Here is a 12,190-nt window from a genome sequence, read left to right on the forward strand (position 1 = left end):
AGCCACACAGCTGCTCGGACTCTCAGTGTCAAGTGCAGCAGGCGGGAGTAAGAAGCACAGGCACAAATGTACCTTGTACTCACACATCCATAAATAACGCCACACTCACTGACAGTGAATTACTCAGAAGAATGACTAGAATTGGCTGAGGTATGACTTCTGTGGCCTCCAGATAAGAATAATTTGTGATCCTTGTCTTAGGGAAAATTCATGGTATATACTGCAGTGTGGATTTAGAAATCGAGCTATTGTGCAATGTGTTTGGACCTTGAAGACTGAGATGTTAGGAACGTAAGGCTGACCAAAGCTTGCATTTCTAGAATTTGTCCTAAAGTAAAATTTGGACCTCACCTTCAGATCACCAAAAGCTCTTCCTTCGGGAAGCAATCAGTAAGCTAACCTCCAGGGAAACATTGAAAAGTCTTTGCCCTCGACCTGTCCCCTGGCAGTGGAATCGGGATTTGTAAGCAATTTAGGCATGAATAGTCATTGCTACTTGCTTGTTCTATTTCCTGCAGGACATTTTTTCCCATTTCCAACTTCTCTGAGTCCTCCCTAATGCTGAGATAAGATTGACAACCCATCTACATTCCAGGGCATTCAGGAATTTGATGGAATCTGACCGTCATCTATTTTAAATTGCTTTCTTCTTGATATAACCAACTCCATGGATGGTGACTTGGCCACAACTAGCCAGATCATTCCGCTAGATGCCTCTCTCTTTCCTCTATGCCCTTGCATTCTTATGAGAGATTGAGAGCTCAGATGTGAGCTCTCTTTATCACACCAGGCCCGCCTTCAGGAACCCTTGTGTTTGTCCCCAGTACTCTACTGAGCCCTCCTTCAGGTTAGAGGAAATGACTTTGTCATGTTTTCATTGTCTTCCCACAGGCCCGAAGCTCTACCCTGCACAGAGAAAATACACTAGGAATAGTCATTGCACTAGGCTCTATGACATTAGCCAGGTTTTTACATTGCTTCATGAGCAAGTCCTGAAGAACATATAGAGAGGGGATCTATGGCCAAGCTAGGAACAGAATCCTTGTTAGGAACACAAGAGGTAATGTCACACATATTCTATTGATATTACAATAAGAGAATATACCAAATTTATGCCAATAAATTCAACAACTGGAAGGCAATGGGCAAATCCCTTATGAGACCCTAGCTACCAGAGTTTATACAAAAGCAAACCAATAACCTGAATAAAAATAACCTATATATTTTAAATTAAAATTAAATTTAGAATTCAAACTTTCCCACAAATAAAACTTCAACCCCACAAGGACTTGTTGATGCAGTCTATCAAACATTGAAGATAGGATACTGATTCCCCAAAATGTATTAAAGGAAACAAAACCAAAGAGATCCAACATGGCTGAGTAGAGGAGTTCCATCTGCAAGACTTACAGGAGATCAGCTAAGTACAACGGAGGGACATAAACCCAAGCACAGAAAATCAATTTGAAAGATACTTGTAGATCAAACAAAACATATGCAGAGGAGTTAAAAAGATGAGAAGCAATCCACCAGGGCTGGTTCAAAGGACCTCCACCTTGTCCACCCTGGGAACAGCCATTTTGAGAACTTCCCAAAGCTGGAGGGAACCAGGGAACACAGCGGAATCTATCCTCAGAGGATAAACTTGGGATACACAAGCACCTACAGCACAGCAACATCTTTGCCAGCACACACCAGGGGCAGGAGACCGAGGGTAGGAAAGACTGTCTCCTCAGCAGCCAGATCTCAGGCTGTGATAAGGCAAACAAGTAAAAGACTGCCTGCATCTGGAGTCAGCAATATTGGGTTCTTGGCGTGCCTGAGTCACTGAAAGTTACCTCGAGTTTGTCCCATGCCAACTAGAACATTCTTCTGGCACACAGAGTAACTCTGGTCTCATTTGAATCCATACCAGGCACCCCAGGCTTGCTTAAGTCTCCACCCAGTGCCTAATGCCCTGCACCACTCCTAGAGCTACCAGAGACTCTGTCTGACACCCAGCCCCAGTTCTAGGCACCCTAGATCTCCACAGGAGCCCCGGTCCCTCATGCATCTCTTCCTTGGGTAGCCAGCCTGCTAGAGCCCAGTCAGTGCCAGCTGCACTGCCCCACCCCAGGCACTGTGGAGTCTCCATTTTGCATCTTACCATGGTCGCAGGCAGAGTCCATGCCCAGCACACTAGGCCAGCCCTCTGCCTGGTTAGCAGAAAGGGTTAAAGTTCTTCCTGATTTGCCTGGTGCTCCAGATACCCATAAGACACCACCCAACATCCTGCACCCACCCTGGGCCCACCAGAATCTCCCCATATCTGCCCCAGGCATACCTGGGTCTCCAGCAGGTGTTCTACAGGGACACAAGTCCCCACCTGATGTACTGAGCTCGTCCCGTGGCATGGGTACATACATCAAATGCCCAGCATTGGTCCCCAGTCAGGAGGAATTCCTAAGGAGAAAGGCTGTCTTCTGTTTCTTCAGAGGAGCTCCAGCCATTCACCTCCACCTTGGACATCGTCTCTGGGCAGATCCTCCAGCCTTCTGAATTGGACTAACGTAGGGCACTACAGTGAGCTCCAGTCCTTTGACATTTGACTGGATTCTTTGGATCTCTGGTGTGTAGGCAGCCATCTTGGAGTCTTCTACACCTGACTCTGTAGGTGGTCATTGTAAGCCTACCTTATAAATCCTTATAATAATGTTTATACATCTTATATTGCATCTGCTTCTCTAGTGAGCACTGACTGATACACTACTGTACTCAAATGATTCACAAATAGATCAGTGGGACAGAGTAGAAAGTCCAGAAGCAGAAATGTACATAATGAAGTCTTCTTCCTCTTCCACCTCTTTCTCCTCTTCTTTCATGTCTTGTTCAAAAATGCAAAAGCAGTTCAATGGAGAAAAAGATAATTTGTTCAACAATCAGATATCTAAAGCAAGAAAATATACTGTCTCTGTGATCTTCCTCGAAAAAAAGTATAACCCAAGCCTAACCATGGTAAATATATATATATATATATGTTATACATAATATGTATAATATATATTGCTCTCTTCAAAGTAGTTGCTCAGATTACAAGATATAGGCATGCAAAATTAATCAACCAATTTGAGCACAAACTGATCTTTTTAATGAGCTAAAAGAAACGAGTAGTATAATTATGTTAGTGATCTTATATATGTACATATAGTTTGACATATGCAGCTACACCGAGGCCTAAAAACATCCTGTTTGCTAGCTTGTTTCAAGGTCTTCCAATCTGGGACAAAATGGCACAATCAAAGGCATGCTTTGATTGATTACACCCACAGGCTAGGCACCAACTCCCGTTGTCCTCCTCACTATATGATAAATGACCTCCTGTAACCAAAACCTATCCCCAAGTAAATCTGCCTAGAAATTTATGACTAGACATGTGTAACCAATTATGAAGTAACTCTCTATCAGCTTTTGTAATCCTGCTTGCAAAAACGTATTTAAGATTCTGCTTTGCTATGACTCAGGGCTGATGATTTGGAATTGCATTCCCATCTGCCTGCTAACATTAATAAAGTAAGTCACCTTCCAAACTCCATGGTACAAAGTGTTTTCTGTCCTGGTTTGGTACAGATTCTGCAACAGTGGCATATTCCTGTGATCCCAGCATGCAAGAGGCTGAATCAGACAGATCGCTATAAGTTCAAGGCCAGCATGGGTCACATAGTGACTTCAAGGCCAGCGTGAACCACAAAGTAAGACCATCTCAAAAAAAAAAGATTGGGAGAGAAATATTTGTGAAGCATATATCTGATAAAAGGCTTGTATCGAAAATATATTTTTAAAACTTATAAAATTCAATAGTAAGGAAGAACATATTTTAAGTGGGCAAGATTTACATAGACATTTTCCAAGGAAAATATATAGACGAAAAGAAGGCGCATCAAAAGGCACATAGTACCATTCATGATTAAAATTAAACCTGAGGTTTAACCCACTAAAACAGCAAGACCACATCCAGTATCAGGGAGCACACAGAAGAAAGAGCGAGGTCCTCAGGTGCCACCAGTGGTACTGAGTGACCACGGTACTGCTACTGGGAAATGTTATTGGGCAGTTTTTTTAAAAAGCAAACATCAACTAGCAAATAAGCCCCTATTCCATTCCTGAGTATTTACTGAGAAAAGAAAGCACCTTCTCATATTGTTTATATTTTAAATTTTCTGTATATTGCAATATTTCCACTTCTTAAAAAAAAAAAAAAAAAAAAAAAAAAAACCTGTCTGGCTGGGGAGGGTGCCCTTCACCAGGGTAGCCAATTGTTAGAGATAGTTTGAAATTATTCAAACTAGCCAATCCTCAACTGTTTACCCGACTCTACTTGCAGAAATTCCAATACAGGCCAGGCCATGGCCTAAGTCATCCCCTCTCCCTGGTCTTTCTCCCTCCTGGTATTTGAAGTCAAAAAGTAAACAAGGTACCATTGTCCCACAGCCTTAGACTCCACTAAGATTCTGTCAGAGAAGCACGGCCAGTCCAAATCTATATGGGGAAAGATTCGTCAGAGAAGTTTTGAGAGCTGGTTGAGCAGTTTCTGCTCACGGTCCTGTAAGGACCACAGAGTATGTCTTCAGGGGGATGATAGTGTTTAGGATAAATCAGGATTGTATCAGACAGAAGACACACAGCACAGAGGCACTTGGAAGGCAACAGTTTTATTTACATTAGAGGGCCGGAGGAAAATTCAGTTTCCAAATCACCAGCCCTGGCTTAAAGTAAAACAGCAACTGATACACTTTTTATAAGCAGGAAGTACAGAGTTGATAATGTGTTAGTTTATAATTGGTTACACACATGTTAGTCTACAATTGGCTACATATATTTTGTCATACGTTGTCAAGCAGAAGTGTCTAGGGTAGGTTTAATTGGAGGGAGGGTCATTTATCATGAGGCAGGAATATCGGGGGATTATAGGCCGGGAAAGTAGATAAGATTTAGTGTGACCTTGACAGGACTAGTCTGTGTCTTGGGTAGATAGTCCTTGAAACAGCTTAGGAAAATAAATATTTGTGTAGAGCATTGTACAGCTGGCCAGATAGACTTGTGTCAATTATTTCTCTTTTTTCTTCTTTTCTTTTTTTTTTTTTTTAATTCTTTCTTAATTGCATCTGTGTGGCCAAGGTCAGCCGAGACTGACCGCTTACTTATGAAGCTACAGGCTTTAAGAATTTTTTTTACAATTTATTCTCCACTATAATAGGTGAGGGAGAGCAGGGACACAGTGAGACCTACAAGAAGGGACTAGAACCCTGGAGTATTCTTGTTGCCTGTTACCTTGACAATGTAGGTGTCCTGAGGCAGAAATGAGGCCTCACAGAGGTAATCACGTACCTGTGCCAGGAGTGGGAGAAGCTGAAGCGGGGGCAGAGGAAAGGCGGAGGAATTGCAGGTCCAGCTGCTGCTTCGTGCCCGTGGGGCAAGGCAGCACAAAGACAGCAACACATGTGAGCTACAAAACCTACTGTCCTACAAAACTATCACCCATAAGACAAACCAAGCAGGCTCCTCTTCACCTTCACCTTCTACCAACTTCAGGCCAAAATATCTCTGTGATCACCCTAACTGGAGATATCCAGGGAAGGGAACGCTGGGAGACGAAATTTAGCCTGGCTTAGCTGACATATTACAAAGCTATCACTCAGCCCAACCCCAAGTCCGGCCTTTTCTACAAAAGAGGTCTCAAATCTGTGCCTCTCTCTACCTCACATGACACCACTTTACCCCCAACCGCCATCATCTTTTGCCTAGATTCCGGGAGTGGCCTCCTCGCTTATCTTTGTGCTTTCATTCTTGCCCTGCACAGGAAGCCAGGTGGTGCTTTGCCCCTGAAGTCACTGTGTAACAGGCTACTGCCATCAGTGGTCCCAACTCGCCTGTATTCCTTTTCCCTTTCTCAATCTCAGACCTTGACCTTTGCTTTGTATTCCTTTGATTTTGCTTGTTTTTCACAACTGGCTGCTGACCACAAGAACTGACTTAAAATAGTAACATCACACCCCAATATAAGAAGATGACAATAGGAGGAGCTCTGCTGAATGTCAAACATCTGATTCAATTTCCTGGAAAATGCTGATATCTGCATGTAGGCCCTAACCGGAACTTCATATAAATGCTCTATTCCTCCCCGAAAGAACTCAAGAAGGGGAGACTTGAGACATCAGGTCCCTCACCCACTTTCCAGGTTGTTAGCATCTTTGATTAAACTCCCTTTACTTTTCCCAAAATGTGTCTCTCCAGTACAGGCTGTGGTAGAGGAGTGCGTGGAGCTCCGGAGAGGTCTGCACCAATTCCTGCTGCCTGTGCTGATGGTTGGGGAGAGGACACTAACTCGTTGTGGGGTCCCAGTGCGACCCAAGGGAGGCTGGAGAGAAAAAGCTACCAAAATGTGTCTCTCAGACACTGACTTTCTAAATGACAGGCTCTTGAACCTGAGTTTAGTGACAAATCTACTTCTTGCATAATGCCAATTAAGTAGTTCATTGCACTTGGTTAATATTGCACCACCTTTGTAGTCACTGTTCCTTCGGCCCAGAATGGTCTCTCTTGGGCTCCTTTTCACTTATTGGATCTCCCTTAGAATTGTACTGAGGACAACATCAGAAACAGCTTCTGCCTCCTCCTTGCTATTTTCTCTGTGACTTCCCTAAAGGGTGCTTTGTGAATTTAGGGACCTTGGTAGTCATATTGAATATATCTCAGACATCTAGTGTGGTGCATGGCTCTCAGTCAATGTTAAATATCTGTTGAATAAAAGAACAAACAAAGTGCATCTCATACTCCCCCGTACTTACCCAGGTGCCACTGAATGTCAACCTGGGTGACATCTGATACGGTCCTTGTTCTAATCCTTTCATGGAACTGGTTTTGCCCACTTCTGTCCAGCTTCTTCCCATCTGCGTCATGGTCACTCCCGGGTATTATATACAGGGTTGCTGCACTTGCTCCAAAGACCTCTCCACCTCCAAATCAACTATTCTGTTTTTCACATATAGACACCACCTGCTTCATTTCTTTCGCACCTAGCTCTTTCTTCTTCCAATCGTTAGATGAAATCCTATGCAAACCTGCAAATCTATTCTTGACTCTGCAAACATACCTCCTGTGAATACCCCTGAATATGCAGTTAAGATGTAGGAATGCTACTGTGGAAATGTTGTACGGACTTTTCTGAAATTTTTAATGCATAAAATATATGTAAGATAAAATTTACCTTTTTAACCATTTTAAGTGTACAATTCAGTGGCTTTAAGAGCAATCATCCTATGTAACCATTATCACCATCTATCTTCAGAATTTTTCATCTTCTCAAACAGAAACTCTGTCCCCGTTAAACAATAACTCCCCACATCTCCTTTTCCCCCAACCTCTGATACCCATCGTTCTACTTATATCTCTGTGAATTTGCCTATTCTAGGTACTTCATATGAATGGAATCACATAGTACGTGTTCTTTTACATACATATCATAGCATACATAAGTGCTTTGATCCTTCGTAAGACTGAATAATATTTCATTTTAGTAGTGTTCCACATTTTCCTTATCCAGTCATCTTAAGTAGGAGATTATGGGTGGGGTAAACCAGACAAGCAACTGAATGAGATGCGTCAAGGGTCATAAAACCCAGAGGACGGGGATTTAGCTCAGCGGCAAAGCGCCTGCCTGGCAAGCGCAAGGTCGTGAGTTCGGTTCCTGGTACCGGAGAAAAACCAAAAAAAATAAAAATAAAAATAAAATAAAACCCAGAGGACGTGTGCAGAACACAGAATCCAAAATGACTCCACAGCGCCTGAGTGCTGCACATGGAGCCAATCAGAAAGTGATATTTTCAATTCCTCATTTGTTTTTTGTTTTTTGTTTTTTTTTTTTGGTTTTTCTCTGGTACCGGGAACCGAACTCACGACCTTGCACTTGCCAGGCAGGCGCTTTTGCCACTGAGCTAAATCCCCAGCCCCAATTCCTCATTTGAATCTGGTGCTGCCTGCAGGACAGAAAAGTGTTATTTTCAATCCTTCATTGACATCTGGCAGGGATCCAAGTGGCTCTTGCTAGGGCAGTTTAATTTGGGCACCAAGCCAAGAGAATTTTTGATAGGACAACTGTCCCAATACTTCATTTGTGTGAAGAGGAAGCCAATCAAGAAATTTTGGATACAAAAGACTTGTCTCTGGGGCTGCTATGAAGCTGTCAGCCCACTCTTACCCTATAGAATATATTTCTTTTCCACTTTTAGTAAATGGGTACCTTCACTGCCTTTTCTGTGTGTCTTATCTAATTCTACGTTCAGAAGACCAAGAACCCGGGAAGATGGCCCATGGGTCACTCCATCTGTTAATCGTGAGGCAGGAATGCCTGGCCGCCTGACCTAGGGCTGGGCCTTGGTGGTACCTGAAGCAACACCACTCCCACAGTCCCACCAGTCCCAGAGCCTTAGCCACTGTGCACAGGTGCTCCCAGGGTGATTTAATCCCCGCTGGCTCATGCTTCTTCAAAAATGACTGCCACCTGTTTAAAAGAAGTGCTACCTGCTTAAAGGTGCTGGCAAAAAACTGCACAGCAGTATAGTCCTGCTACTTTCTACTTCTCTCCTTCCTGTGGCCATTATTGGGGGGAACTGTTGCCTTTCCAATAATTCACTCATTTAGAAAATCAGTTATAAATGCTGACTGCTTAGTATATTTAACTAAGATTTAAGAGATACTAGAACAAGTACTTAATTCAAGTATTTTCAAGTTTACAAGTATAATTTGTTTGCCTACTAAAAGTAAAGTAGCTATAGTTGTTTTCCATTGAAATACCATCTTACCATAAATTAGCTGTGGGGGCTGGGGACTTAGCTCAGCGGTACAGCACCTGCCTGGCAAGCGCAAGGTCATGAGTTCAATTCCCGGTACCGGAAAATAAATAAATAGATAGATAGATAGATAAATAAATTAGCTGTAATCAGGTGCTTCTGATGAAGTGAAAATGTATATCTGCCCTGTATAGTGCATGAATGAGAGATTTCTCATGTTTCCAACAGAATAATACATTTGCTTTAATTCTTAGGCATGATAGAAGAGTATATGACATCTTACAGGTAAAAATTCCTTTAAAGGTATTGTCAGTGTATTTATTTGTAAAAGAAATTGGTTGTACTGTACTTATTGTTCTAATCTGGTGGTAAAGGTATCCTTCAGAATGTGCAAGTACTCTAGATTTTCAAAACCAAATGAGAAAAAGATGGTATAACCATCTGGCTGTTCTAAGTATTCTTGTGCTTTATTAGACAAAATAATTAAAATGTCTGTGAAGTGTGGTTCTAAGAACATCTTGGGATAATTCTTATTTTATTCTCCACTAGTGACAGAGGGACAAATCACTTTATAACAAGGATCTTGAAAGACCTTATAGTTTATAGTCTGGAGAACATATAGGTAGCTAATTTCTCCTCAGTTTGCGATTTACTGAGCAGTTGCTAGGCATGGAGATCCACACTTTGAGAATACATAATCATTCAGTTCTAATCCATCTAATTGTATCAGTAGCCACTCTCCACCTTCCTTTCTTATTCACAGGCACTTTGCATTTTCTAGGGAGTTAGGAGCCTCTAACTGCTGAAAGAAATAAGCTGCACTTCAGCGGACAAGAGGTTAGGGAAAGTAGCTAAGAAAAAGAATGAAAAGCCTTTGGCCTGACTTACTAAAGTTATGGTTCCACTGTCTCATTTAACTCTTGGCTGACTCACCAAGAGAAAATGTCACCAGACATAGCAAGGGTTTTATTGGGCACAAATTCAAAAGTACACACTGAAAAAATAGAGTGCAGCCCATTAAGAGAGAGAGAGAGAGGTGCCCTGTTTCCTGGAATGGGGAACAATTACACTTCTCTTGAGGGGATGGAAATTCCAGAAAAAAGTGTCCCACTCCCTGCCACTTCCCCAAGGGCTCTATCTCATTTTACAGTCACGGGCCCAGGTTTTTTAAAAGGCAATTTTTTAGATTCATCAACCTGTTGATCATGTTCTTGCTCTTTACTTTCTCAATTAAGGCAATTTGTTGACTTTCAACATTCCTGAGGAATTTTGAGTGTGATAGTCTGGAAAGAAAGGGGCAAAAATTTAACCAAGGGAATGCTGACATGGATTGCTTTCAGTAATTTTGACTGGGTCTCAGAATCTGCTGTCTTCTGAAAGGTACAGTATTTTTAGTTACAATTTCCTGGTCGCCTTTCTACCTATATTTTACTTCTTTTATCCTAACTCATTAGGCGTCAGTGTCACTTTTTCTATCTGTCCTGATGGTGATGACCTATCATCTTAACCTACTAAGTTGTTTTAGGAGTCATTTTCTTGCAAAAGGTTAGCATAACAGTCATAGTTTTTCAAATAAAATCCAAAATAAATAACCAGAGCAAACATAGCATTTTAAAATAATAGTTATGATGACATTATTATACCAGGACCTTTTATTATACCTCTAAAAAATACATTAAAAATTCTATTTTAGTGCAAAATAACTTCATACATTACCATTATCCAATTATAAAATAACTAAGTTACATAAATAATTTTATCTAGATTTGGTGTATTTTTTAAATAAATTATCTACGTGGAATGTACTTGCCTACAGATGCATTTTATAGGTAACTAATGCCCAGTCTTTAATTGTTAGTGTCACTCCCTGGAGTATATAGTGTTTTAGGCCAATCTAACTATTTAACAAAATAGGGAAAACATAAACATCAGTGGGGTGGGGGGGCCTGTCATTGCAAAGAGATTTAGTCTGGAAGCCATCAATATGTCGTCAACCTAAAATTTGTATTTTAGAAGGCTTGTATGTCTGAGGAACATTAACATATTTTAGATACTAAGAAGTTAGCAATGAGTAACATTATAGCTATATAGAAATATTTTTGTTGTAGTCAAAGTTTGCAAGGGAAATAATACAGGACACATAATTTATAGGATTATTTTATAATAATCACCCAAATAGTCATATACAATGAGCGTGCAGGAAATCTGTCCACACACTAAAGACCAAAGAATCCAGCTGAGGGCCTGGATCCCACAACAATGTCCTCCATGAGTCCAGCTAAAGGCCTAGAGCCCGTAACAATGCCCCCCACAAGTCCAACTAGAGGCCAAGAGCCCACAGCAATGTCTCATGCGGATCTGTTTCACAGATCTGCATTGAGAAGGCCCAAAGGTTAGTGGCGGAAGCTAGGGAGTCTGTGCCAGTGGGATAAAGGATCTGTGCCAGCAGGCTGAGGGATCTGCACTGGAGTGAGGAAGCAACAAAGTAAGAACCAGAGTTCCCTCCAAAAGGTACCACAGCCATCCTCACTGACAAGGTTCCCAGTTCCTCTGACAATGAGAACAGCTGAGTCCATATCAGGAAAGCCAGCACAACAAGCTTCTCCAGGAGACTGAACAGTGCACCATCTTCCCCTCCACAATCAGGAAGCAATGCTCAAAGTAAGGACCAGAGCTCCCCGCAAATGAACTGTAGCCATTCTCAGCAACAACAAGGTCCCAAGCTCCTCCGACATGAGAACAGCCAAGTTTATTTTTTTTTTTTTTTTTTTTTTTCCTCCGGTACCGGGAACCGAACTCACGACCTTGCGCTTGCCAGGCAGGCGCTTTTTGCCGCTGAGCTAAATCCCCAGCCCCCGAGAACAGCCAAGTTTAGATCAGGAAAGCCAGCATGACAATCTCTTCAAGGAGTACCAACAGCTCCCTAACAGCACCTCTTCCTTCTTCTTCACTTGTCCTTTTTATTTTGTTGGCAACAATCCTCAGGTGGACCCTCCAAACCCAGCACCACACTGATTCAGTTCAGCTGGGTGTTACAAGTTGGCCACCCGTTGTCAATCCACCACACTTTTACCTACATTATCTTTTACCTTGGGGTAAATTTTATATTGCTTTAACAGGTTAACATAGTATAACAGCGATGACAAAGGATACCTTTAGACCTCTTAGAAATTTAGGAAATAGTGTAAATGACCATGATAGAGTATAAAAGACAGCATTGTTGGCTACTTTACATGCATTAAACGTATGTAATTTGAATGCTATAAACTTTTAAATATCAAAGCTTAGGCTACTACCATATTTTATCCTCTTCACTCCCAGATATATAGTGTTCTATAACCTAAAATAATAGCTGTCTATGTAAT

Source organism: Chinchilla lanigera, unplaced genomic scaffold (genome assembly GCF_000276665.1).
Source record: "Chinchilla lanigera isolate Chin_1 unplaced genomic scaffold, ChiLan1.0 scaffold00052, whole genome shotgun sequence".
NCBI classification, from domain to species: Eukaryota; Metazoa; Chordata; class Mammalia; order Rodentia; family Chinchillidae; genus Chinchilla; species Chinchilla lanigera.